This window comes from Triticum dicoccoides, chromosome 5A, assembly GCF_002162155.2.
Source record: "Triticum dicoccoides isolate Atlit2015 ecotype Zavitan chromosome 5A, WEW_v2.0, whole genome shotgun sequence".
In the NCBI taxonomy this organism is placed as follows: domain Eukaryota; kingdom Viridiplantae; phylum Streptophyta; class Magnoliopsida; order Poales; family Poaceae; genus Triticum; species Triticum dicoccoides.
Window position 1 is genome coordinate 403789527 of NC_041388.1, and position 25058 is coordinate 403814584.

Genomic DNA, 25058 nt, shown 5'->3' on the forward strand with positions numbered 1-25058 from the left:
GCATGAACCCATGTGAAAAGAAACGCAAGAACAGGCCGACACAAAACAAAAATGGGACACACGCGGCAAAAAAGAACGTGCCGGGCACGCATGTTCGAATTGGTACGAACATTAAAGCAAGAAAATCAGATGTTTATAGACTTAGATGAAACATCACTAAATCTCATCTAGATGAGATGTAGGAAATTCGAAAAAATATATAGTTACACTCTCCCCTAGCTACACAGTCGAACGTAAAATAAACAAAAACAGGGAATGAAAAGACAGGTGACCCTCCACAAAAAAACTACAACCTACAAAATGAACCCAATATGCAAACATAAAAATGGCGCACTAAAAAAAGCCATATCAGGACTCACTGCTTCACGGGGACGAGCAGAAAACACGACAAACCGATAACGAGCACGACTAAGAAACATATATATTTAACGGTATATGAGTTAGATGAGACATTCTTAACTCTCATCTAGATGGGAATTAGCAATCCAATGCGGGACGTGACCTCAAATCACATCATGAAACGGCCAACAAAAGACGCACACGTGAGCGGGCTGACAAGGAGACAGCACACACACGACGCGACATGAAACGCATGCTACAAACAACCCGTGATTAAGATTTGCATGATATTTAGAACAACCAGATGGTGGAGTGAATTTTTTTATGAATTTAAAACAAATAAATAAAAAGGAGAAAACAGAAAAGAGAAAAATGAAAAATGAAAAATATAAATAAAATACAAAAAACCAAGAATTTAAAATAGTTCGTAAGTTAAAACAACTAATGAAACAGAAAAGAGAAAAAAAAACACCTAGCCCATGTAGTAACATGACAAGACTACAGCCCATAAAAAGACAAAAAAAGATACCTCAGCCTATATGAGTGAGCGCAGTTGTCTAAAAAAATACGAGTGAGCGCAGGGTTGATCTCAATGAAAAGGGAAAAAGAGCGATCACATGTGACTAGCATCAGGAGAGATGGGTCAGCCAGACACACAGAACGAGACAAAGCTGTTGTAGGAGAACACGAATCCTAAAGTTTTCATCAAACGGATTAGAAGTTAGATGTGAGATAGCTATTTCACATCTAGATATGAAATAGAAAACCAATATTTCTTTTTGACAATTCACTGCTTATTAATTATAACTAATCTCGACTCTTGACTGTAAGAAGGGGTGGGTCCGGGATACCAGAAGAAAGCGCTTTCTAGTCTTTGCTTTTTTTCTTCTTCTTTTTTTTCGAGTAACTTTCTAGTCTTTGCTAATTGTGGTAAATCTACGTTTTCACTTCATCAAATTCATTAGCATTGATTATTTTGGAAGATTGTGTTTATTTTCACATTTTGAAACACTAAAGTCGCACTTTCCCTCCGTGTGTCCAACTCAAATGTGCAAGCAGTCGCTGGATACTAAAGTTTGCACTTTGTTTATGCAACGTAACGTAGCTAGGTATGCGACTAACTAGAATATTTTTCTAAACCTTTTTCATTTTAAGTACGTTCAGTTATTTTCTGTTACATTGAGTTATCTTTCATGTCTTTGGTGCTCAGCTAGATATTTGTGGAGCTTTAAAAGGGGGAAATGTATAAGGTCCATGACGACAAACCTTGTACCATAAGAACATCTCCAATAGAAGATGCAAATTAGAAGATGTAAAATAGGCGATGTAAAAATTTACATCTCCAGAAAAGAGGCACCTCCAACAGAAGATATAAATTGGTGATGTAAAAGTGCAACTCTAACAGATGATGCAAATGGAGATGTAAACTAGTTATGCCGCCGGTGACCGCCAAGCACGGCAGAGTGCCTCGGGTTTGCTCTACGGGCGACGGTTTGTATTGGTGTTTGGATGTACGGATAGCTAGGAGCGAGGTGCATCCTTTTGGGCAAACGAGAGGAGTTGGGGTGGCCGGAACTCGACGGGAGCGAGCTCGATGCGGAGGCCGGAGCACGGCTTGGTCGAGCGCGAGGCTGCAGGGCACGTGGATGACGGATGAAGGGCGCTACAGGGCTCCTCGGAACTCCAGGAGTTCAAGTGCGTGCTCGGACGCGACAAACGTGAGCTCTAGCAACGATGGCAACAAGGCCAACGCCGGCAAGCTCACAGGTGCGGCGCGGCGCGATTCATGGCGGAGAGAGGACAAGGAGTGGCAGAGGGGCGAGGAGCGGCGAATCGGGGCGGCGGTGCAGCGGTGGAGGAGCAGCGATTCAAGGCGGAGAGCGGTGGACTAGCGACGGAGGGGCGGTGGGGGTGGCGCGCGGCCGGATTTGGCGCAGGCGAGCGGCGACAGTGGGGACGGTGGTGAATCGGAGCGGCGGCGGCTGTGTGGCGGGTGCACAGAGGAGGAGGGAAGGGAAAGGAAGAGCAATTAGCAGTTGGCGCGGCCACAATTTTTGCATCTCTTGTAGGTGGAGATGTATATTTGCATCATGAGGTGTTGTATTTTACATACCCGAAAGACGAAGATGTAATTTTTTTTACATCTACATCATCAGTTGGAGAGGGTTTTTTTGGGCCTTGGAGATGCAAAAATTAATTATTTTGGTATCTACATCTTCTGTTAAAGATGCTCTAAGAAGCCAAACAACTATTTTTGAAGGAAATATGACCTAGGGGCAATAATAAAGTTGTTATTTATATTAACTTATATCATGATAAATGTTTATTATTCATGCTAGAATTGTATTAACCAGAAACTTAGTACATGTGTGAATACATAGACAAAACAGAGTGTCCCTAGCATGCCTCTACTTGACTAGCTCGTTAATCAAATATGGTTAAGTTTCCTCACCATAGACATTTGTTGTCATTTGATAAACGGGATCACATCATTAGAGAATGATGTGATGGACAAGACCCATCCGTTAGCTTAGCATAATGGTCGTTAAGTTTTATTTCTATTGCTTTCTTCATGACTTATACGTATTCCTCTGACTATGAGATTATGCAACTCCCGAAAACCTGAGGAACACCTTGTGTGCTATCAAATGTCACAACATAACTGGGTGATTATAAAGATGCTCTACAGGTGTCTCCGAAGGTGTTTGGCATAGATCAAGATTAGGATTTGTCACTCCGAGTATCGGAGAGGTATCTCTGGGCCCTTTCGGTAATGCACATCATTATAAGCCTTGCAAGCAATGTGACTAATGAGTTAGTACGGGATGATGCATTACGGAACGAGTAAAGAGACTTTCCGGTAACGAGATTGAAGTAGGTATGAGGATACCAACGATCGAATCTCGGGCAAGTAACATACCGATGACAAAGGGAATAACGTATGTTGTTATGCGGTTTGACCGATAAAGATCTTCGTAGAATATGTAGGAACCAATATGAGCATCCTGGTTCCGCTATTGGTTATTGATCGGAGATGTGTCTCGGTCATGTCTACATAGTTCTCGAACCCGTAGGGTCTGCACGCTTAACGTTAGATGACGATTTGGATTATGAGTTATGTGCTTTGGTGACTGAAGATGTTTGGAGTCCCGGATGAGATCATGGGCATGACAAGGAGTCTCGAAATAGTCGAGAGGTAAAGATTGATATATTGGACGAAGGTATTCGGACATCGGAATGGTTTCGGAACATTTCGGATATTTATCGGGGTACCGAGGGGTTACCGGAACCCCTCGGGGATGTAATGGGCCTTGATGGGCCATATGGGAGAAAGAGAGGGGAGCCCGCAGGGTGCCCCCTCAAGGGAGTCTGAATTGGACAAGGGGGAGGGGGCGCGGCCCCCTTTCCTCTTTCCCTTTCCCTCTCCCTCTCCTTCCCTTTTTCCCTTCCATGAGAAAGGAAAAAAAGGGGTGGCTGAATCCTACTAGGAGTGGAGTCCTAGTAGGACTCCCCCCTGGTGCGCCCCTTGGTGGTCAGCCTCCTCCTCCCCTCCTTTATATACGGGGGCAAGGGGGCACCCCAAAGCACAGCAATTATTCTCTTAGCCGTGTGCGGTGCCCCCCTCCACAGTTTACTCCTCCGGTCATAGCGTCGTAGTGCTTAGGTGAAGCCCTTGCGCAGATCTCACATCACCATCACCATCACCACGCCGTCGTGCTGACGAAACTCTCCCTCGACCCTCTGTTGGATCAAGAGTTCGAGGGACGTCATCGAGCTGAACGTGTGCTGAACTCGGAGGTGCCGTACGTTCGGTACTAGATCGGTTGGATCGTGAAGACGTTTGACTACATCAACTGTGTTAACCTAACGCTTCCTCTTTTGGTCTACGAGGGTACGTGGACACACTCTCCCCCTCTCATTGCTATGCATCTCCTAGATAGATCTTGCGTGATCGTAGGAAATTTTTTGAAATTGCATGCTACGTTACCCAATAGTGGCATCTGAGCCAGGTCTATGCGTAGATGATATGCACGAGTAGAACACAAAGAGTTGTCGGCGATAATAGTCATGCTGCTGACCACCAACATCTTATTTTGATTCGGCAGTATTGTTGGATGAAGCGGTTCGGACCAACCTTACATGACCATGTTCATGAGACCGGTTCCACCGACAAACATGCAACATGTTTTGCATAAAGGTGGCTGGCGGGTGTCTATTTCTCCAACTTTAGTTGAATCGAATTTGACTACGGACGGTCCTTGATGAAGGTTAAAATAGCACACTTGACAAAAAATCATTGTGGTTTTGATGCGTAGGTAAGAACGGTTCTTGCTAGAAGCCCGTAGCACCACGTAAAACTTGCAACAACAAAGTAGAGGGCGTCTAACTTGTTTTTGCAGGGCATGTTGTGATGTGATATGGTCAAGACATGATGTGATATAAGTTATTGTATGAGATGATCATGTTTTGTAAAAGTTATCGGCAACTGGTAGGAGCCTTGTGGTTGTTGCTTTATTGTATGAAATGCAATCGCCATGTAATTGCTTTACTTTATCACTATGTGGTAGCAATAGTTGTAGAAGCAAAAGTTGGCGAGACGACCACGATGCTACGATGGAGATCAAGGTGTCAAGCTGGTGACGATGGAGATCATGACGGTGCTTTGGAGATGGAGATCAAAGGCACAAGATGATGATGGCCATATCATGTCACATATTTTGATTGCATGTGATGTTTATCTTTTATGCATCTTATTTTTCTTAGTACGGCGGTAGAATTATAAGATGATTCCTCACTAAATTTCAAGGTATAAGTGTTCTCCCTGAGGATGCACCGTTGCGACAGTTCATCGTGCCGAGACTCCACTTGATGATCAGGTGTGATAAGCTCTACATTCACATACAACGGGTGCAAGACAGTTTTGCATGTGCAGAATACTCGGGTTAAACTTGACGAGCCTAGCATATGCAGATATGGCCTCGGAACACTGAGACCGAAAGGTCAAACGTGAATCATATAGTAGATATGATCAACATAGAGATGTTCACCATAGAAAACTACTCCATCTCCCGTGATGATCGGACATGGTTTAGTTGATATGGATCACGTGATCATTTAGATGACTAGAGGGATGTCTATCTAAGTGGGAGTTCTTAAGTAATATGATTAATTGAACTTTAATTTATCATGAACTTAGTCCTGATAGTTTTTGCCTATCTATGTTGTTATAGATCAATGTCCCGTGCTACCGTTCCCTTGAATTTTAATGCGTTCCTAGAGAAAGCTAAGTTGAAAGATGATGGTAGAAACTACACGGGCTGGGCCCGTAACTTGAGGATTATCCTCATTGCTGCACAGAAGAATTACGTCCTTGAAGCACCGCTAGGTGCAAGGCCCGCTACAGGAGCAACTCCGGATGTTATGAACGTCTAGCAAACTAAAGTTGATGACTACTCGATAGTTCAGTGTGCCATGCTTTACGGCTTAGAATCGGGACTTCAAAGACGTTTTGAACATCAGGGAGCATATGAGATGTTCCAGGAGTTGAAGTTAATATTTCAAGCAAATGCCCGAGTTGAGAGATATGAAGTCTCCAACAAGTTCTATAGCTGCAAGATGGAGGAAAATAGTTCTGTCAGTGAACACATACTCAAAATGTCTGGGTACCATAACCACTTGACTCAGCTGGGAGTTAATCTTCCGAATGGTAGTGTTATTGACAGAGTTCATCAATCACTGCCACCAAGCTATAAAGGCTTCGTGATGAACTATAATATGCAAGGGATGGAAAAGACAATTCCCAAGCTCTTCGCAATGCTAAAGGTTGCGGAGGTAGAAATCAAGAAGGAGCATCAAGTGTTGATGGTTAAAAAGACCACTACTTTAAGAAAAAGGGCAAAGGGAAGAAGGGGAACTTCAAGAAGAATAGCAAGCAAGTTGCTACTCCCGGGAAGAAGCCCAAGTCTGAACCTAAGCCTGAAACTGAGTGCTTCTACTGCAAAGGGACTTGTCACTGGAAGCGGAACTGCCCCAAGTATTTGGCGGATAAGAAGGATGGCAAAGCGAAAGGTATATCTGATATACATGTTATTGATGTGTGCCTTACTAATGCTCGTAGTAGCACCTGGGTATTTGATACTGGTTATGTTGCTCAAATTTGCAACTCGAAACAGGGGCTACGGATTAAACGAAGATTGGCTAAGGACGAGGTGACAATGCACGTCGGAAATGGTTCCAAGGTCGATGTGATCGCCGTCGGCATGCTACCTCTACATCTACCTTCGGGATTAGTTTTAGACCTGAATAATTGTTATTTGGTGCCAGTGTTGAGCATGAACATTATATCTGGATCTTGTTTGATGCGAGACAGATATTCATTTAAATCAGAGAATAATGGTTGTTCTACTTATATGAGTAATATCTTTTATGGTCATGCACCCTTGATGAGTGGTCTATTTTTGTTGAATCTCGGTCGTAGTGATACACATATTCATAATATTGAAACCAAAAGATGCAAAGTTAATAATGATAGTGCAACTTATTTGTGGCATTGTCGTTTAGATCATATTGGTGTAAAGTGCATGAAGAAACTCCATGCTAATGGGCTTTTGAAATCACTTGATTATGAATCACTTGATGCTTGTGAACCATGCCTCATGGGCAAGATGACTAACACTCTGTTCTCCGGAACAATGGAGCGAGCCACTGACTTATTGGAAATAATATATACTGATGTATGTGGTCCAATGAGTGTTGAGGCTCGCGGCGGGTATCGTTATTTTCTGACCTTCACAGATGATTTGAGCATATATGGGTATATATACTTGATGAAACATAAGTCTGAAACATTTGAAAAGTTCAAAGAATTTCAGAGTGAAGTGGAAAATCATCGTAACAAGAAAATAAAGTTTCTACGATCTAATCGCGGAGGCGAATATTTGAGTTACGAGTTTGGTCTTCATTTGAAACAACGTGGAATAGTATCACAACTCACGCCACCTAGAACACCACAACGTAATGGTGTGTCCGAACGTCCTAATCGTACTTTATTAGATATGGTGCGATCTATGATGTCTCTTGCTGATTTACCACTATCGTTTTGGGTTATGCTTTAGAGACAGCTGCATTCATGTTAAATAGGGCACCATCTAAATCCGTTGAGACGACACCATATAAACTGTGGTTTGGCAAGAAACCTAAGTTGTCATTTCTTAAAGTTTGGGTTTGCGATGCTGATGTGAAAAAGCTTCAGCATGATAAGCTCGAACCCAAATTGGAGAAATGCGTCTTCATAGGATACCCAAAGGAAACTGTTGGGTACACCTTCTATCACAGATCCGAAGGCAAGATATCCGTTGCTAAGAATGGATCCTTTCTAAAGAAGGAGTTCCTCTCGAAAGTAGTTAGTGGGAGGAAAGTAGAACTTGATGAGGTAGTTGTACCTTCTCTCGAATTGGAAAATGGTTCATCACAGAAATCAGGTCTAGTGATGACTTCACCAATTAGTGAGGAACTAATGGTGATGATCATGAAACTTCATATCAAGTTACTACTAAACCTCGTAGGTCAACCAGAGTATGGTCCGCACCAGAGTGGTACGATAATCCTGTTCTGGAAGTCATGTTACTAGACCATGACGAACCTATGAACTATGAGGAAGCGATGATGAGCCCAGTTTTTGCAAAATGGCTTGAGGCCATGAAATCTGATATGGGATCCATGTATGAGAACAAAGTGTGGACTTTGGTTAACTTTCTTGATGATCGGCAAGCCATAGAAAATAAATGGATCTTTAAGAAGAAGACTGACGTTGACGGTAATGTTACTGTCTACAAAGCTCGACTTGTTGCAAAAGGTTTTCGACAAGTTCAAGGAGTTGACTACGATGAGACCTCCTCACCCGTAGCGATGCTTAAGTCTGTCCGAATCATGTTAGCAATTGGCGCATTTTATGATTATGAAATTTGGCAAATGGATGTCAAAACTACATTCCTTAATGGATTTCTTAAAGAAGAGTTGTATATGATGCAACCAGAAGGTTTTGTCGATCCTAAAGGTGCTAACAAAGTGTGCAAGCTCCAGCGATCCATTTATGGACTGGTGCAAGCATCTCGGAGTTGGAATATACGCTTTGATAGTGTGATCAAAGCATATGGTTTTATACAGACTTTTGGAGAAGCCTGTATTTACAGGAAAGTGAGTGGGAGCTCTGTAGCATTTCTGATATTATATGTGTATGACATATTGTTGATTGGAAATAATACAGAATTTCTGGATAGCATAAAAGGATACTTGAATAAGAATTTTTCAATGAAAGACCTCGATGAAGCTGCTTATATATTGGGCATCAAGATCTATAGAGATACACTATAGGAATCAGAAACTTTGCCGTCTGCCATGGCTGACGGCAAAGGCATGCCTGGTGGACGGCAAAGGCCTTTGCCGTCAGCTAGCAGACGGCAAAACGTCCGGCTGAACGAGCTACGGCAAAGGGCACTTTTCCGTCTGCTGGCGGACGGCAAAGATGCAAAGACCTTTGTCGTCTGGCAGACGACAAAGGCTGCAGGCTCTTTGCCATCTGCAATAATTCCGTTTCTTCTTATATCAATTCATTTTCACAGAAAATCAAACACAGATATATATATATATATATATATATATATATACACATGCTGTCTATTCTACAATCGACGATAGAATAATATTCTGCAATAATCTCCTACTGCCCGGAATAAAGATCTGGTACTCCTTCTGCATAACACAACGGTACTTCTTTTTTGTAAAGTCGGTACTGCTTTTCTGTATTTGCATAGTAATTCACTAATAGATTCTAAACCGTTAATTGGAATTGCGCGAATGATATACCGTTGGAAAGCTACAGAAAATTCTCAACTCTTATATATTGTAACTTGCTTCACTTTTTAATTTTTTTATTATGAATTTTCAAAAAACAGAAATCATCACAAGATGAATGAAAAGTGTTACGAATGAAATTCTTTTAACCACTTATCGGAATGTAGAGAATGATATACCGTTGAAAAGCTACTGAAATTTACAAACATTTTCATGTTTTAAGTTTTTTCAAATTTTGCACAGTTTTGGAACAGTTTTGAAAATACTAAAAATCTATTTTATTAAAAGATGATCATGGATCATTTTTGGATATCGAAATGATGCAAATGATATGGCATTGGAAAGGTACTGAAATTCACATCTTTTTGTGTATTAATGTTTTTCAAATTTTACATAATTTTTGAGCAGTTTTGAAAATACCGAGATTCATTCAAAATAGACGAACATTAATTATATATTAATTTTTTGACCACTTCTCGGAATAGCACAAATGATATACCGTTAGAAAGCTACTGAAATTTACAAACTTTTTTTACTGCCCGACAATAAAGAAGTTTCTGTACTTCTCAAAGTGATTAAATTGTACTGCCCATAATTTTTTCCCATAGAAATCAAATTCCCTCCACATGTACCTTTGTACTTCTGTGGAATATGAGTTTCTTAATGCCCGATAATAAAAAAATTGTACTCCTCGAGATGAATAAGTTGTACTGCTCGGATTTATTTTAAAGAACACAAGAATGGAGACGGAGTATATTAGTACCAATCTTCAAGAACAAGGGGGATGTTCAGAGTTGTACTAATTACCGTGGAATTAAGCTGATGAGCCATACAATGAAGCTATGGGAGAGAGTCATTGAGCACCGCTTAAGAAGAATGACAAGCGTGACCAAAAATCAGTTTGGTTTCATGCCTGGGAGGTCGACCATGGAAGCCATTTTCTTGGTACGACAACTTATGGAGAGATATAGGGAGCAAAAGAAGGACTTGCATATGGTGTTCATTGACTTGGAGAAGGCCTATGATAAGATACCGCGGCATGTCATGTGGTGGGCCTTGGAGAAACATAAAGTCCTAGCAAAGTACATTACCCTCATCAAGGACATGTATGATAATGTTGTGACAAGTGTTCGAACAAGTGATGTCGACACTGATGACTTCCCGATTAAGATAGGACTGCATCAGGGGTCAGCTTTGAGCCCTTATCTTTTTGCATTGGTGATGGATGAGGTCACAAGGGATATACAAGGAGATATCCCATGGTTTATGCTCTTTGCGGATGATGTGGTGCTAGTTTTTGATAGTCGGACGGGGGTAAATAGGAAGTTAGAGTTATGGAGACAAACCTTGGAATCAAAAGGGTTTAGGCTTAGTAGAACTAAAACCGAGTACATGATGTGCGGTTTCAGTACTACTAGGTGTGAGGAGGAGGTTAGCCTTGATGGCCAGGTGGTACCTCAGAAGGACACCTTTCGGTATTTGGGGTCAATGCTGCAGGAGGATGGGGGTATTGATGAAGATGTGAACCATCGAATCAAAGCTGGATGGATGAAGTGGCGCCAAGCTTCTGGCATTCTCTATGACAAGAGAGTGCCACAAAAGCTAAAAGGCAAGTTCTACAGGACGGCGGTTCGACCCGCAATGTTGTATGGCGATGAGTATTGGCCGACTAAAAGGCAACATGTTCAACAGTTAGGTGTGGCGGAGATGCGTATGATGAGATGGATGTGTGGCCACACGAGGATGGATCGAGTCCGGAATGATGATATACGAGATAGATTTGGGGTAGCACCAATTGAAGAGAAGCTTGTCCAACATCGTCTGAGATGGTTTGGGCATATTCAGCGCAGGCCTCCAGAAGCTCCGATGCATAGTGGACGGCTAAAGCGTGCGGAGAATGTCAAGAGAGGGCGGGGTAGACCGAATTTGACATGGGAGGAGTCCGTTAAGAGAGACCTGAAGGATTGCAGTATCACCAAAGAGCTAGATATGGACAGGGGTGCGTGGAAGCTTGCTATCCATGTGCCAGAGCCATGAGTTGGTTGCGAGATCTTATGGGTTTCACCTCTAGCCTACCCCAACTTGTTTGGGACTAAAGGCTTTGTTGTTGTTGTAACACAATTTTGCCTTGTACTTCTGTGGAATACGAGTTTCGTACTGCTCTGCAATATTTTTTTTGTATTACTCGAAATGATTAAATTGTATTGCTTGTAAATTATTTTACATAAGTCAGTTTCCTTTGACATGTATCTTGTACTTCTTGGGAATATCAGTTTCGTACTTCTTGATCATATAGGGTTTGTACTTCTCAATTACACAATTTTTATTAAGGCTAGTTTTGCATTTTTATCTGCACTGCTGCTTCAAGATATTCTGTACTGCTACTCTTCAATACAGAGAACCTTTTTGCACTTCCCTAAGCTTGCTAATTCCACAGCTCCAAGTAGCAGCTGCAAAAGATGAGTACCAAATTAGCATAAAGGACACCCTGTCTGCTACTTCAAACTACTCGGTACTTCTCTTAGTGTAACTATGGTACTGCCTCCCTAGCAGGAATAATTCTCAGCAGGTACTTCCTCGCTCGCATGTTGTACTGCTCTGTACTTCTACCTAAATATTGTATGTACTTCCCATTACTGCTACCCTTTGTACTTCCCGTAATTCTCCACTCAGGAGGTCAAAATTTCATTCAATCTCCTCGTCGCCCGTCGGAGTAAAAAGAATGCCACAGAATGCCACGATGAAGAGAAGTACATTTTACCCTCACACCTCTCGTTGGAGAAGGAGCTCGTGCTTGTGCTTGACGTTGGAACCTGTAATAACCCCGCACCCGTAGAATACGAGTTTCGTACTGCTCTGCAATAAAAAAATTGTATTACTCAAAATGATTAAATTGTATTGCTCGTAAATTATTTTACATAAGTCAGTTTCCTTCGACATGTATCTTGTACTTCTTGGGAATATCAGTTTTGTACTTCTTGATCTTATAGGGTTTGTACTTCTCAATTACACAATTTTTATTAAGGCTAGTTTTGCATTTTTCGCACTGCTCGGCAAAATATATTGCACTGCTTGGATGTGGTGATTTTCTGTGTTGCTCTGCACTGCTGCTTCAAGATATTCTGTACTTCTACTCTTCACTACAGAGAACCTTTTTGCATTTCCCTAAGCTTCCTAATTCCATAGCTCCAAGTAGCAGCTGCAAAAGATGAGTACCAAATTAGCATATAAGGACACCCTGTACTGCTACTACTCGGTACTTCTCTCAGTGTAACTATGGTACAGCCTCCCTAGCAGGAATAATTCTCAGCAGGTACTTCCTCGCTCGCATGCTGTACTGCTCTGTACTTCTACCTAAATATTGTATGTACTTCCCATTACAGCTACCTTTGTACTTCCCGTCGAACACCTCGATCGTAGGGATACACAGGCTACTACCAGTCTATATCGCCGCCGCTCGAGCTAATCCGCTACGCCGGGGCGCGCCTCCGCCCGGCGCCCCGTACCAGCGCCATCCATGGAGATCTCCCTAGACGCGCTGCTGGGTGTGCAGCGGCATGGGCAGGACCTGGCCTACCGCCTCGCGCAGGGCGTCTCGGGGCTGCTCCTCCACCTCCACGTGCAGACGCCGTAGCTCCCGTGGCCCGCCCCGCCGCTCAAGCTCCTCCCCTTCAACATCGAGCTCCCCGCTGCCCCCTTTGCGGTCGGCGTCGACCTCCCGGCCGTGGCCGTCACGTCCTTCATGGAGATCGGCGGCCGGCTCGGGCAGGCCGGGTCCGACCTTGGCGCCTCCGTCGGCGGCACCGTGCAGCAGCTACCGCGGCAACTTCCCGCTTCGTTCCGCACGTGGCACCAGAAGTGGGAGGGGGGCCGCCGCGCCGCTAACGCCTGCCGCGGCGGTGGACAAGGGGGAAGCGAGGCTTGCCACGGAGAGGGCTCCTGAGGGCGGGGTAGCCTTGGAGGGCGTCGGGGAAGGAGGCTCGAGTCGGGTCGGTCTCCGATTCAAAACTACCTTATATAGGGGCTTGCCAATTGTATATATATATATATATATATATATATATATATATATATATATATATATATATATATATATATATATATATATATATATATATATATACAATAGTAGCAAGTTTGATCCATATATATATATATATGACCAATATAGCATATCCAACACATGTTACCAATAGTAGCAAGTTTCATCCATACATATACATAGTTTCATCAATATTACACAGTTTCATCCATAGGTAGCAAGTTTCACAAAGTCAAAACAAAAACTAAAGACAAGCACTCCATATATGAAATTAGAAGAAATGACCTAAAACTAAATATCTATTTTCCTAAAAACTATCTTATTACTAAGATTTTCTCTGGATCTTCTTTTCTTCCAACCTGCATAACAAAAACACTAAGAAAGAGAGAATGGGTTAGGAGTAGAAATGTAGCATTTCACTTGGTGAAATGAAATGCTGTAGGAGCCAACACTTGAGATCAACACCAGAAACTACTAAATTTTGAGAGATATCCAGATCCTGCAACAGCACACTAAGAGCAAATTTTGTCGTCAAATAAGCATTGCAATTGTCATAGTATAACAAACAAACAAACAAACAGAAGAGTCATGTCCATAAAGCAAATAGATATACAGGCAAGCATAGGTGTAGAGAAGCACATATAGAGTTAGTAATACACTTGGATAGATGGTTCAATACAAGCACATTGTAACAGTACCCATAATAACTTAGATAACTTAACTACTTCTAAGTACTCAGAAGTAAAGCTGATTGTCCCTATTTTCAGTAAGTGATCATGCAACAAGACAGTTTCTTTTTATGGGTCTCAGTACCACTAGAAGGTCTCAGGACACAAGTTTCTCTTGCAGAAAAGATAAACAAACACATGCCACATATATTACCAATTTCATGGAAACAATAATGATGGTATCTTTTCATATGGAGAGTCCTTTCTTTCTCCTCTTGGCTTAAGCCATAAACCCTGAAGCTGGTCTTGCGCCATCATCCACTAACTAATGCAAGTGTTGCATTGCACACTGCCTTACAGCTGGTTAAAAAGAGCTTTTGCATCTTTCCCTCCTGCCCCTGCATCTACATGCACTGGGGCAATGAAAATCCCCCATGGGCAATGGAGTGACATTATGAGGCACCACTGTCCTTGTAAAAAAATACACGCCTAAGCGCGTCGTTTCATTTCTGGCTAGAATTTGCACAGTGGCTAGTAAGTTACACGTGTAAGTTATACACCTCCATATCAAGATGCATCCATTCCAAGCATGGCCTTATACTCTTTAGAACACAGCTAGGCATCCATGTTCAAGAAAGAATGCTAACCAGCCATGTAAACTTGAAAGTTTACTAGTACGAGTATTTTTCAAACATGTTATACTCATGCTAGCTTGTTTTGTTAAACTCATTCAAAGTTCAAATTTATCCTCCTAGAATTGGAGCTTGCCTGCATATGTAGAGAAACTACCCTGATGTTGTACTCTAGAACCTTAGTGTATGGCCACAAATTAGTTGTCCTAGAATTAGAGTACCTTGATGTTGAGAATGCCGAGTCTATGACCAGAAATTTGGTCACTCTCAAATTAGTTATGTACTGGAATAACAGTATTAGCACTAAAATGTTTAGGTATTCCTAACTGAACCTAACTGAAGTGAATAACAACGACCCCCATATCTCTTCATAGACCAGACCGAACACAATAATCCCCTTCTGTCTATACTCCAGCACAATAAAATGGATGTACTACTTTGTGGTATAAACTAAATAAACAAAGACTTAAAATAATTAGTTTTCTTTCATCTCAAACTAAAATGAACTCCAAAGCTCAACTAAGCAACTTAGTTAGGTATCAACAATTCTAATTAAGGTATGCAGTTATTAATCACCAATGGTCCATGTCCTTTGATCTGAAGGGGTACTAAAAGTAGTAGTGTTCATTTTTAGACAAGCAAAGAACCTTCAAATGTGTTTGGCTCATAGTTTTCGCTGTTATTAGATCAAAGCAATTAAAAATGATGATTTGTACTAACTGCCGGAATAGTTCAGTGCTGCTACTTTTCAACATTATTACACTTATACACATTGCGTAGCTGCACATTCAGAATAAAAAAGACAACGAAATTGCAACGAAATCTCACCTTTCAAAGAGGCAGTGTTGTCGAGGGAAAGGATGTTGAGGAGGCAGAGCTGCTCGCGGGAGAGGAGGGTCGACGGTCTGCTGCTTCAGGCGCGTGTGAAGGAGGTGGACCCGCGGCTTGGTGCTCGGCGAAGCTTGCAGGGAGGCCTGCTCGGGGAGGAAACGCGCGAGTAGGATGGTGGCGAGGAAGGCGTTCCATGTAGGATGGTAGCCGCTGGTGGAGTAGTTCGGCGATGACTGTGGTGCTCGGCGGTGTCACTCTGGAGTGGGGCGACGCGGCAGTGATTGGCAGCATTGGGGTGGTTGTTGGGTGGCGGAGGGGGCGAGGGGCTGCCGTGATGGGGGGCGATGACGGCAGTGATTTGGTTGGAGGGTGGTCGTGGGCGATGGGCTGGTTGGGGGCGGCGGCGGCTTGTAGTCCGGTGGATTTGTGGGCGGCAGAGGAGCTGCGGTGGTGGGGAGCTACACCGGCAGTGGTCTATTCGAGTCGAAGGCGGCTACTCGTCGGTGGTGGGAAGGTCTGGGGGCGACGAGGGCGGGAGTGGCAAGGTTTGGGAGCGGCGGCGGATCTGGTGGAGGACACGGTTGGGGATTGGGCGTGATTAGGGGGTGGGCGTTGCAGTCTGATAGAGGTAGGTAGGGCCGGATCGATGCGGTTTTTTTACCCAAAAAAAAAAGATAGCCCCCCTCTTTGCTGTCTGCCAGCAGATGGCAAAGAAACTTTGCCGTCTGCCAGCAGACGATAAAGAGGGGGGATGGACCACCACCTCTTTGCCGTCCGCTGGCAGATGGCAAAGATTCTTTGCCATCTGCCAGCAGACGGCAAAGAAATGACAGATGGCAAAGACCTTCTTTGTCGTCTGTTGTTTGGTAGTTCATGGCAAAGACCTTCTTTGCCGTCTGCAAGCAAACGACAAAGAACTGGCAGACGACAAAATCCCTGATTCCAGTAGTGATAGATCAAGACGCTTAATTGGACTTTCACAAAGCACATACCTTGATAAAGTTTTGAAGAAGTTCAAAATGGATCAATCAAAGAAAGGGTTCTTGCCTATGTTACAAGGTGTGAAGTTGAGTCAGACTCAATGTCCGACCACTGCAGAAGATAGAGAGAAAATGAAAGTCATTCCCTATGCCTTAGTCATAGGTTCTATCATGTATGTAATGTTGTGTACCAGACCTGATATGTGCCTTGTTATAAGTTTAGCAGGGAGGTACCAAAGTAATCCAGGAGTGGATCACTGGACAGCGGTCAAGAACATCCTGAAATACCTGAAAAGGACTAAGGATATGTTTCTCATTTATGGAGGTGACAAAGAGCTCGTCGTAAATGGTTACGTCGATGCAGGCTTTGACACTGATCTGGATGACTCTAAGTCACAAACCAGATATGTATTTATATTGAATGGTGGAGCTGTCAGTTGGTGCAGTTCCAAACAGAGCGTCGTGGCAGGATCTACGTGTGAAGCGGAGTATATAGCTGCTTCGGAAGCAGCAAATGAAGGAGTTCATATCCGATCTAGGTGTAATACCTAGTGCATCGGGTCCAATGAAAATATTTTATGATAATACACGTATGACCAAGTCGACTTCTTTCCGCAGTAATGCCTTCGGAAAAGAATAAACACCCTTGCACCATCATCGTCACGTCAGAACAAGGTCTTGATTGCCGGATTTTCATCTTGATAACCGAAGCCAACCACCTTTAGTACATCAACAAGATAATGCAAGTTGGTCGCCACGAGGCCCAACCAATTAATGTCGAAAAAAGAATTTTTACCCCAGACATGAAGTGATGTTCCAATCATTATCTTGAAGACGGCTCTTCGAGAAGTCATGCCATCATGTAATTCACGTCGGGCCAGAAAGGCACTAGCGAATGGGCGGGACATCTTTCCACCACAAACCACCATCCCAGCCATCGGGTGATCGTCCATGACACGGTGTGGATCTGACCATTGCCAATTCATACATGTGCAAACCAGCCTGTAACATCCGCCATGACCCCAGGGTGCTACCAGGGACGAAGCTAGAAAAAATGGGCACCGGTGTCAAGCTTTGTCCACTCTAGCACTAACTATAGCAGAGCAACATACATAATATTGGAGTGCGGCATAAATAGAGAAAATATACAATGAATCAGTAATATTATTATTACATCATAAAAGTCATACCGAGTACATGCTGAGCGAAGTCATAAAGCAAAAGGTTAACTTCAAGCACTTAAGTTGCTACCTTATGAAAAGGATGAACAAAAGAACATATTATATTCACAACAATGTTACGAAAAATAATACAAAATAAATATCATTAGGCAAAAATATGAAGTGACATGAGGAGCACATTTTATAACTTCCCTTCTCAATCTTCCATCTTCTTAAATAGATCAATCACATCATCGTTTGTAATTGTAGAAAATATATCTTTCTTCACATGACAAAATAGGGTTTTCCCCCGCTTTATATTATAAAGCCTGGAACAAAGCACACAGGTAGCAACAAGGTTCAACACACGCACAATAATCCCCAAAGAAGAAGTCCAAAAGACAGCTACACTAATCTGCCTCTAGGGGCGGAGGGGGGAGCGGTGGTGCATACATGCGAGCGGCCGCTTGATCGGGACTCCATACACAGAGCCATCGCTTCGCTTCGGTTTATCTTTCTTCACATGGCAAATCGATACATGAGTATGATCTTGTCTAAGTGACCTTGAAGTCCCTGCTGCAACTGATGGCAGTGGTCGTTTCCCCAAAAAATATGTCCATAACCGGACGAGACTTGCCTGCTCCCCGTGCGTGTGCCCATCTGTGCTCCCGCGTACGTGGCTTGATTTGATTGGAACAAAATAAGGCCCGGCCCCAACCCCTTAAAATCAGGGGGGAGATGATTAGATTAGAAAGGAAAAAGAAAAAAAAGACAATCGTAGGATGAAGTGGGAGCATGGATGGGAGCATGGGAAGGGAGCAGGCAAGCCGGATCCCTCCCTCCTAGTCATACATGAATCAAGGAAGAGAACAGCAAAAACTTCTAATTAATTCAGTTACAAAATTTAGTCTAAAGGCTGAAGGTAACACACATGCGTGTCATGAGGCATACCTGGGAAGAGTCGATCTAGGCATAGTGGATTAGCACCAGATTATGTCACAACAATCGGTCGGCCGACATACCCAGATTAGATCAAAATCCCGCTGATTCGTTGGCTCGTCTCTCTCCCTGTAGTTCCATCAGGCGGCACCAACAAGGAATTATCACATCGGAAGGGGATTGGGGAATTAGGGATGAGGAAAGTATACTTTTCCCCCTCAAATCTCCCCTGGTGGATCAAATTCCCCCTGAACTCCAAATCCGGATAAATCACCCCCTGAACTTTGCAAATCTGGATAAATGTCACCCTTGGGTGGTTTTGAATCGAATTGAAGGTGGTTTTCGTACCAAGGATGCTGACTAGGCTGTTAATGATGCTAACTGGGCTGTTAATGACGCTGACTAGGTAGTGGCAAGGAATGGTTTCAGGTGAAATTTCTTCATTTTCTTCGTCATCTTTTTGCCTCCCTTTGCCGGGCGCCGGCGTTAAATTCGTCACCACCGCTGCTTCCCGGCCGCCCTAATGTCGCTTACGAGCTCTCGGTGAGCAAGCGCACATTTGTCCTTCTTCCTCGTCCAATTCCTTCACTTGTAGCATCGCCTCGCTTGAGCTCGAACTCCGCCGCCATGGCCATGGCCGAGATTGGTTGTGCACGCACCCAGTTTACAAGTGCCCTGGGCAGCGGCCCCGCAGCCTCGCTCACACGCTCGCCCATCCCTGGCCGGATGCGCCGGTCGTGCCGCAGCGAGCGCTGCTTTCCTGGCTGGGAGTGCTGCCTCGCATGCGCATGTTAAGGTACTGTTCGTGCTCGTGCGCCTGGGAGCGAACGCAGGGATGGGCCTCTTCCTTTTGCAGCCGGTCATCACGCAGAAGCTCATCGTTGTAGCCCCCTGAAATGTCACCCAGATCATCATCCGCTCGAAAGCCAACATAGCAGCAATAGCATCAGTCAGTAACCAAGGGACAACCAGCTCGAGAAGCAGACTCGACACAGCTGCATGCGGGCGCACGTGTGAGAGCAGAGAGGTCGTCGTCTCGAGAAGGTTTCCAGTGGCCGCCCGAACGTGTGGATCGACCCGGACGCCATCTCGCTCGGCGGCAGCCACACCGAGGTTCTTTGTCACGAGCGACCTTCATTTTGGACGCCGTCTCTGCCCAAAATGTTCTTGTCGTCTGCTTTTCCTTCTTGCTTCCCGGCGAACAACGTCTTGAGGTATGCTTTGAAGGCCTTGAGCTATCGGCCGAGGTTGAGTTGCCTGACGAACCATAGTTCGTGGACCATGTCTTCTTCTCGCGGCCGCCGCCGCGTCATCGTCTGGTAGAGCCATGCCGGCCGCGTACTCCGAGAAGAACTCCTCCATGTTGAGCTTCCCACTGACAAAAACGCGAGTTTGCCAGTGACACGCCACGGGACCGCTCGCACGGCGTCGCCCGGGCGGTGCTCGTGACGAGTCCGCCGAGCCGCGCGCCCCTACCCCTGCCGTTGATACATCTCCAATGTATCTATAATTTTTCTTGTTCCATGCTATTATATTACCCCTTTTGGATGTTTATGGGCTTTATTTTACACATTTATATCATTTTTGGGACTAACCTACTAACCGGAGGCCCAGCCCATATTGCTGTTTTTTTGCCTATTTCAGTATTTTGAAGAAAAGGAATATCAAACGGAGTCCAAACAGAATGAAGCCTTCGGGAGCGTGATTTTTGGAACAAACATGATCCAGAGAACTTGGAGTGCAAGTCAAGAAGCATCCGAGGCCTCCACGAGATAGGAGGGCCCCCCTATAGGGCGCGCCCCTTGTCTCATGGGCCCCTCGGGCGGCCACCGACATACTTCTTCTTCCTATATATACCTACGTACCCCGAAAACATCCAGGAGCACCACGAAACACAATTTCCACCGCCGTCACCTTCTGTATTCGCGGGATCTCATCTTGGAGCCCTTGTCAGCACTCTGTCAGAGGGGGAATCAACCACGGAGGGCTTCTACATCAACATCCTAGCCCCTCCGATGAGTTGTGAGTAGTTTACCATAGACCTATGGGTCCATAGTTATTAGCTAGATGGCTTCTTCTTTCTTTTTGGATCTCAATACAATGTTCTCGCCCTCTCTTGTCTTTTTGCAGTGTGTTTGTCGAGATCCGATGAATTGTGGGTTTATGATCAAGTTTATCTATGAATAATATTTGAATCTTCTTTGAATTCTTTTATATATGATTAAGTTATCTTTGCAAGTCTCTTCGAATTACTAGTTTAGTTTGGCCTACTAGATTGGTCTTTCTTGCCACGGGAGAAGTGCTTAGCTTAGGGTTCAATCTTGCGGTGTTCTTACCCAGTGACAGAAAGGGTTGCAAAGCACGTATTGTATTGTTGCCATCGAGGATAACAAGATGGGGTTTATATCATATTGCATGAGTTTATCCCTCTACATCATGTCATCTTGCTTAATGCGTTACTCTGTTTTTATGAACTTAATACTCTAGATGCATGCTGGATAGCGGTCGATGTGTGGAGTAATAGTAGTAGATGCAGGCAGGAGTCGGTCTACTTGTTATGGACGTGATGCCTATATACATGATCATGCCTAGATAATCTCATAACTATGCGCTTTTCTATCGATTGCTTGACAGTAATTTGTTCACCCATCGTAATACTTATGCTATCTTGAGAGAAGCCACTAGTGAAACCTATGGCCCCCGGGTCTATCTCTTATCATATTTGGTCCCAATCTACTTTTATTTGCATCTTTACTTTTTGCATCTATATTATAAAATACCAAAAATATATTTATCTTATCATACTATCTTTATTAGATCTCACTTTCGCAAGTGGCCGTGAAGGGATTGACAACCCCTTTATTTGCGTTGGTTGTGAGTTCTCAGTTTGTTTGTGTAGGTGCATGGGACTTTTGAGGAGCCTCCTACTGGATTAATACCTTGGTTCTCAAAACCGAGGGAAATACTTACGCTACACTTGCTGCATCACCCTCTCCTCTTCGAGGAAAACAAACGCAAGCTCAAGACGTAGCAAGAAGGATTTCTGGCGCCGTTGCCGGGGAGGTCTTCACTCAAGTCAAGACATACCAAGTACCCATCACAAACCCATATCCCTCACATTTACATTATTTGCCATTTGCCTCTCATTTTCCTCTCCCCCACTTCACCCTTGTCGTTTTATTCGCCATCTCTTTCCCAATCTCCTTCTCTCTTTTTGCTTGCCCTCTTTTGTGTGTTTGCTTGCTTGTTTGACCTTATGGTTGCGCCTAAGGGTCCTGACCACCTTCTCAGAAGGATGGATGAGATTGAATCAAATATTAGAAGCTTTATGAATTTGCAATTTGAGCATAATAATTTCTTTAGAAAAGAGCTTAAGGAACAAAAAAGTTTTTGGGGTTTATGAACAAAGAGCTCGATGATATGAATAAAGAATTCTTTGGTGTTAATGCTCAAATTACCCGGCTTGAAAATGCTATAGCCAAAATTTCTGACAAGCAAGATGTCCGCTAAACCAGAAAAATTACATGAAAATAATGATGAGGATCTTAAAGTTATTGATGCGTCTCCGATTAGATCTATGTTTTGCAATATGAATTTTGATGATTATGGGACTGATGATGAATCAACTTTGCCTAAAAGGCGTCCCAAGAATTCAGAGTCTTTAGATCTTAATGTTAAATTTGGTAAAAGTGAGATTGGAGAATCCTCAACTTCTAATAATGTTGAACCTACTATCTCGGATTTCAAGGAATTTAATTATGATAATTGCTCTATAAAAGGTTGTATTTCCTTGTTGCAAGCCGTTGTTAATTCTCCTCATGCTTATAGTCAAAACAAAGCTTTTACCAAGCATATTGTTGATGCCTTGATGCAATCTTATGATGAAAAACTTAATTTGGAAGTTTCTATACCTAGAAAACTTAATGGTGAGTGGGAACCTACTATAAAGATTAGAATTAAAGATTATGAGTGTTTTGCTTTGTGTGATTTGGGTGCTAGTGTTTCCACAATTCCGAAAACTTTATGTGATATTCTAGGTTTCCATGATCTTGATGATTGTTCTTTAAATTTGCACATTGCGGATTCCACCATTAAAAAGCCTATGGAAGGATCAATGATGTTCTTATTGTTGCAAATAGAAATTTGGTGCCTATAGATTTTATCGTTCTTGATATAGATTGCAATCTTTCTTGCCCTATTATTCTTGGTAGACCTGTCCTTAGAACGATTGATGCGATTATTGATATGAAGGAAGGGAATATTAGATTCCAATTTCCATTAAAGAAATGCATGGAGATCTTTCCAAGAAATAAAGTTAAATTACCTTATGAATCTATCATGCGTGCTACCTATGAGTTTAGTGCCAAAAATGGCACTCGTTAGATCTATCTTCGCTTTTATGCCTAGCTAGGGGCGTTAAACGATAGCGCTAGTTGGGAGGCAACCCAATTTTCTTTATATTTTTTGTTTTTGTTTCTGTTTAGGAATAAATAATCCATCTACCTTCTATTTAGATGTGGTTTTATGTTTTAATTAGTGTCTGTGCCAAGTAAAACCTATAGGATCTTCATGGATGATAGTTATTTGATCTTGTTGTAATTTCCAGAAACTTTTGGCTCACGAAAACAATTGTTAAATATCACCAGAACGTGATAAAATAGTGATTCCAATTTTTGCTGATCAATAAACAAATTGCCTAGGTCGTCCTATTTTGGTTGAATTTTTTGAGTTCCAGAAGTTTGCGTTAGTTATAGATTACTACAGACTGTTCTGTTTTTGACAGATTCTGTTTTTCATGTGTTGTTTGCTTATTTTGATGAATCTATGGCCAATAAAATAGTTTATAATCCATAGAGAAGTTGGAATACAGTAGGTTTAACACCAAATTACATAAATAATTAGTTCATTGCAGTACCTTATGTGGTGGTTTTGTTTTCTTTCACTAACGGAGCTTAAAAGATTTTCTGTTGAGTTTTGTGTTGTGAAGTTTTCAAGTTTTGGGTAAAGCTTTTATGGACTATGGAATAAAGGGTGGCAAGAGCCTAAGCTTGGGGATGCCCATGGCACCCCAAGATATTCAAGAATATCCAAAAGCCTAAGCTTGGGGATGCCCCGGGAAGGCATCCCCTCTTTCGTCTTCGTTCATTGGTAACTTTACTTGGGGCTATATTTTTATTCACCACATGATAAGTGTTTTGCTTGGAGCGTCGTGTATTATATTAGTATTTGCTTTTTAGTTTACCATAATCATCCTTGCCACACCTTTTGGGAGAATCCTATTTGATTAGAATTTGCTAGAATACTCTATGTGCTTCACGTATATCTTTTGAGCTTGATAGTTTTTGCTCTAGTGCTTCACTTATATCTTTTAGAGCACGGTGATGTCTTAATTTTGAAGAAATTTCTAGTCTCTCATGATTCACTTATATTATTTGGAGAGTCTTTTATAACAGCATGGTATTTGCTATGGTCATAAAAATGGTCCTAGAATGGTAGGCATCCAAGTTGGGTATAATAAAAACTATCATAGAAAGTGAATTGGATGCTATGATCAATTTGATACTTGATAATTGTTTTGAGATATGGAGGTAGTGATATTAAAGTCATGCTAGTTGGGTGATTATGAATTTAAAGAATTCTTGTGTTGAAGTTAGCAAGTCCCATAGCATGCATGTATGGTTAAAGTTGTGTAACAAATTTGAAACATGAAGTGTACCTGGCTTGTGCATCCTTATGAGTGGCGGTCGAGGACGAGCGATGGTATTTTCCTACCAATCTATCCCCCTAGGAGCATGCACGTAGTACTTGATTTTTGATGACTTCTAAATTTTTGCAATAAGTATATGAGTTCTTTTGACTAATGTTGAGTCCATGGATTATATGCACTTTTACCTTTCCGCCTTTGCTAGCCTCTTCGGTACCGTGCATTGCCCTTTCTAACCTTGAGAGTTGGTGCAAACTTCGCCGGTACATCCAAACCCCGTGATACAACGCTCTATCACACATAAACCTCCCTATATCTTCCTCAAAACAGTCACCATACCTACCTATTATGGCATTTCCATAGCCATTCCGAGATATATTGCCATGCAACTTTCCACTGTTCCGTTCATCATATTTTACTTTTGTCATATTGCCATTGCATGATCATGTAGTTGACATCGTATTTGTGGCAAAGCCACCATGCATTATTTTTCATACATGTCACTCTTGATTCATTGCACCATCCCGATACACCGCCGGAGGCATTCATATAGTCATATCTTGTTCTAAGTTTTGAGTTGTAATTGTTGAGTTGTAAGAAAATAAAAGTGTGATGATCATCATTTTCAGAGCATTGTCCCAAGTGAGGAAAGGATGATGGAGACCATGATTCCCCCACAAGTCGGGATGAGACTCCGGACGAAAAATAAAAATAAAAAATAAAAAAAAAGAAGAGAAAAAAAGAGGTCATAAAAAAGAGAAAAGGCCCAAATAAAAAAATGAGAGAAAAAGTGAGAAGGGACAATGCTACTATCCTCTTACCACACTTGTGCTTCAAAGTAGCACCTTGTTCTTCATGTAGTGAGTCTCATATATTGTGCTTCAAAATAGCACCATGTTTTTCATATAGT

General features: G+C 42.7%; 1 pseudogene; it reads left to right on the forward strand.

Annotated features, from left to right (window-relative positions):
- Nucleotides 1–12709: 12709 nt before the first annotated feature.
- LOC119299610 lies at nt 12710–14352 on the forward strand (annotated as a pseudogene).
- Nucleotides 14353–25058: the final 10706 nt, after the last annotated feature.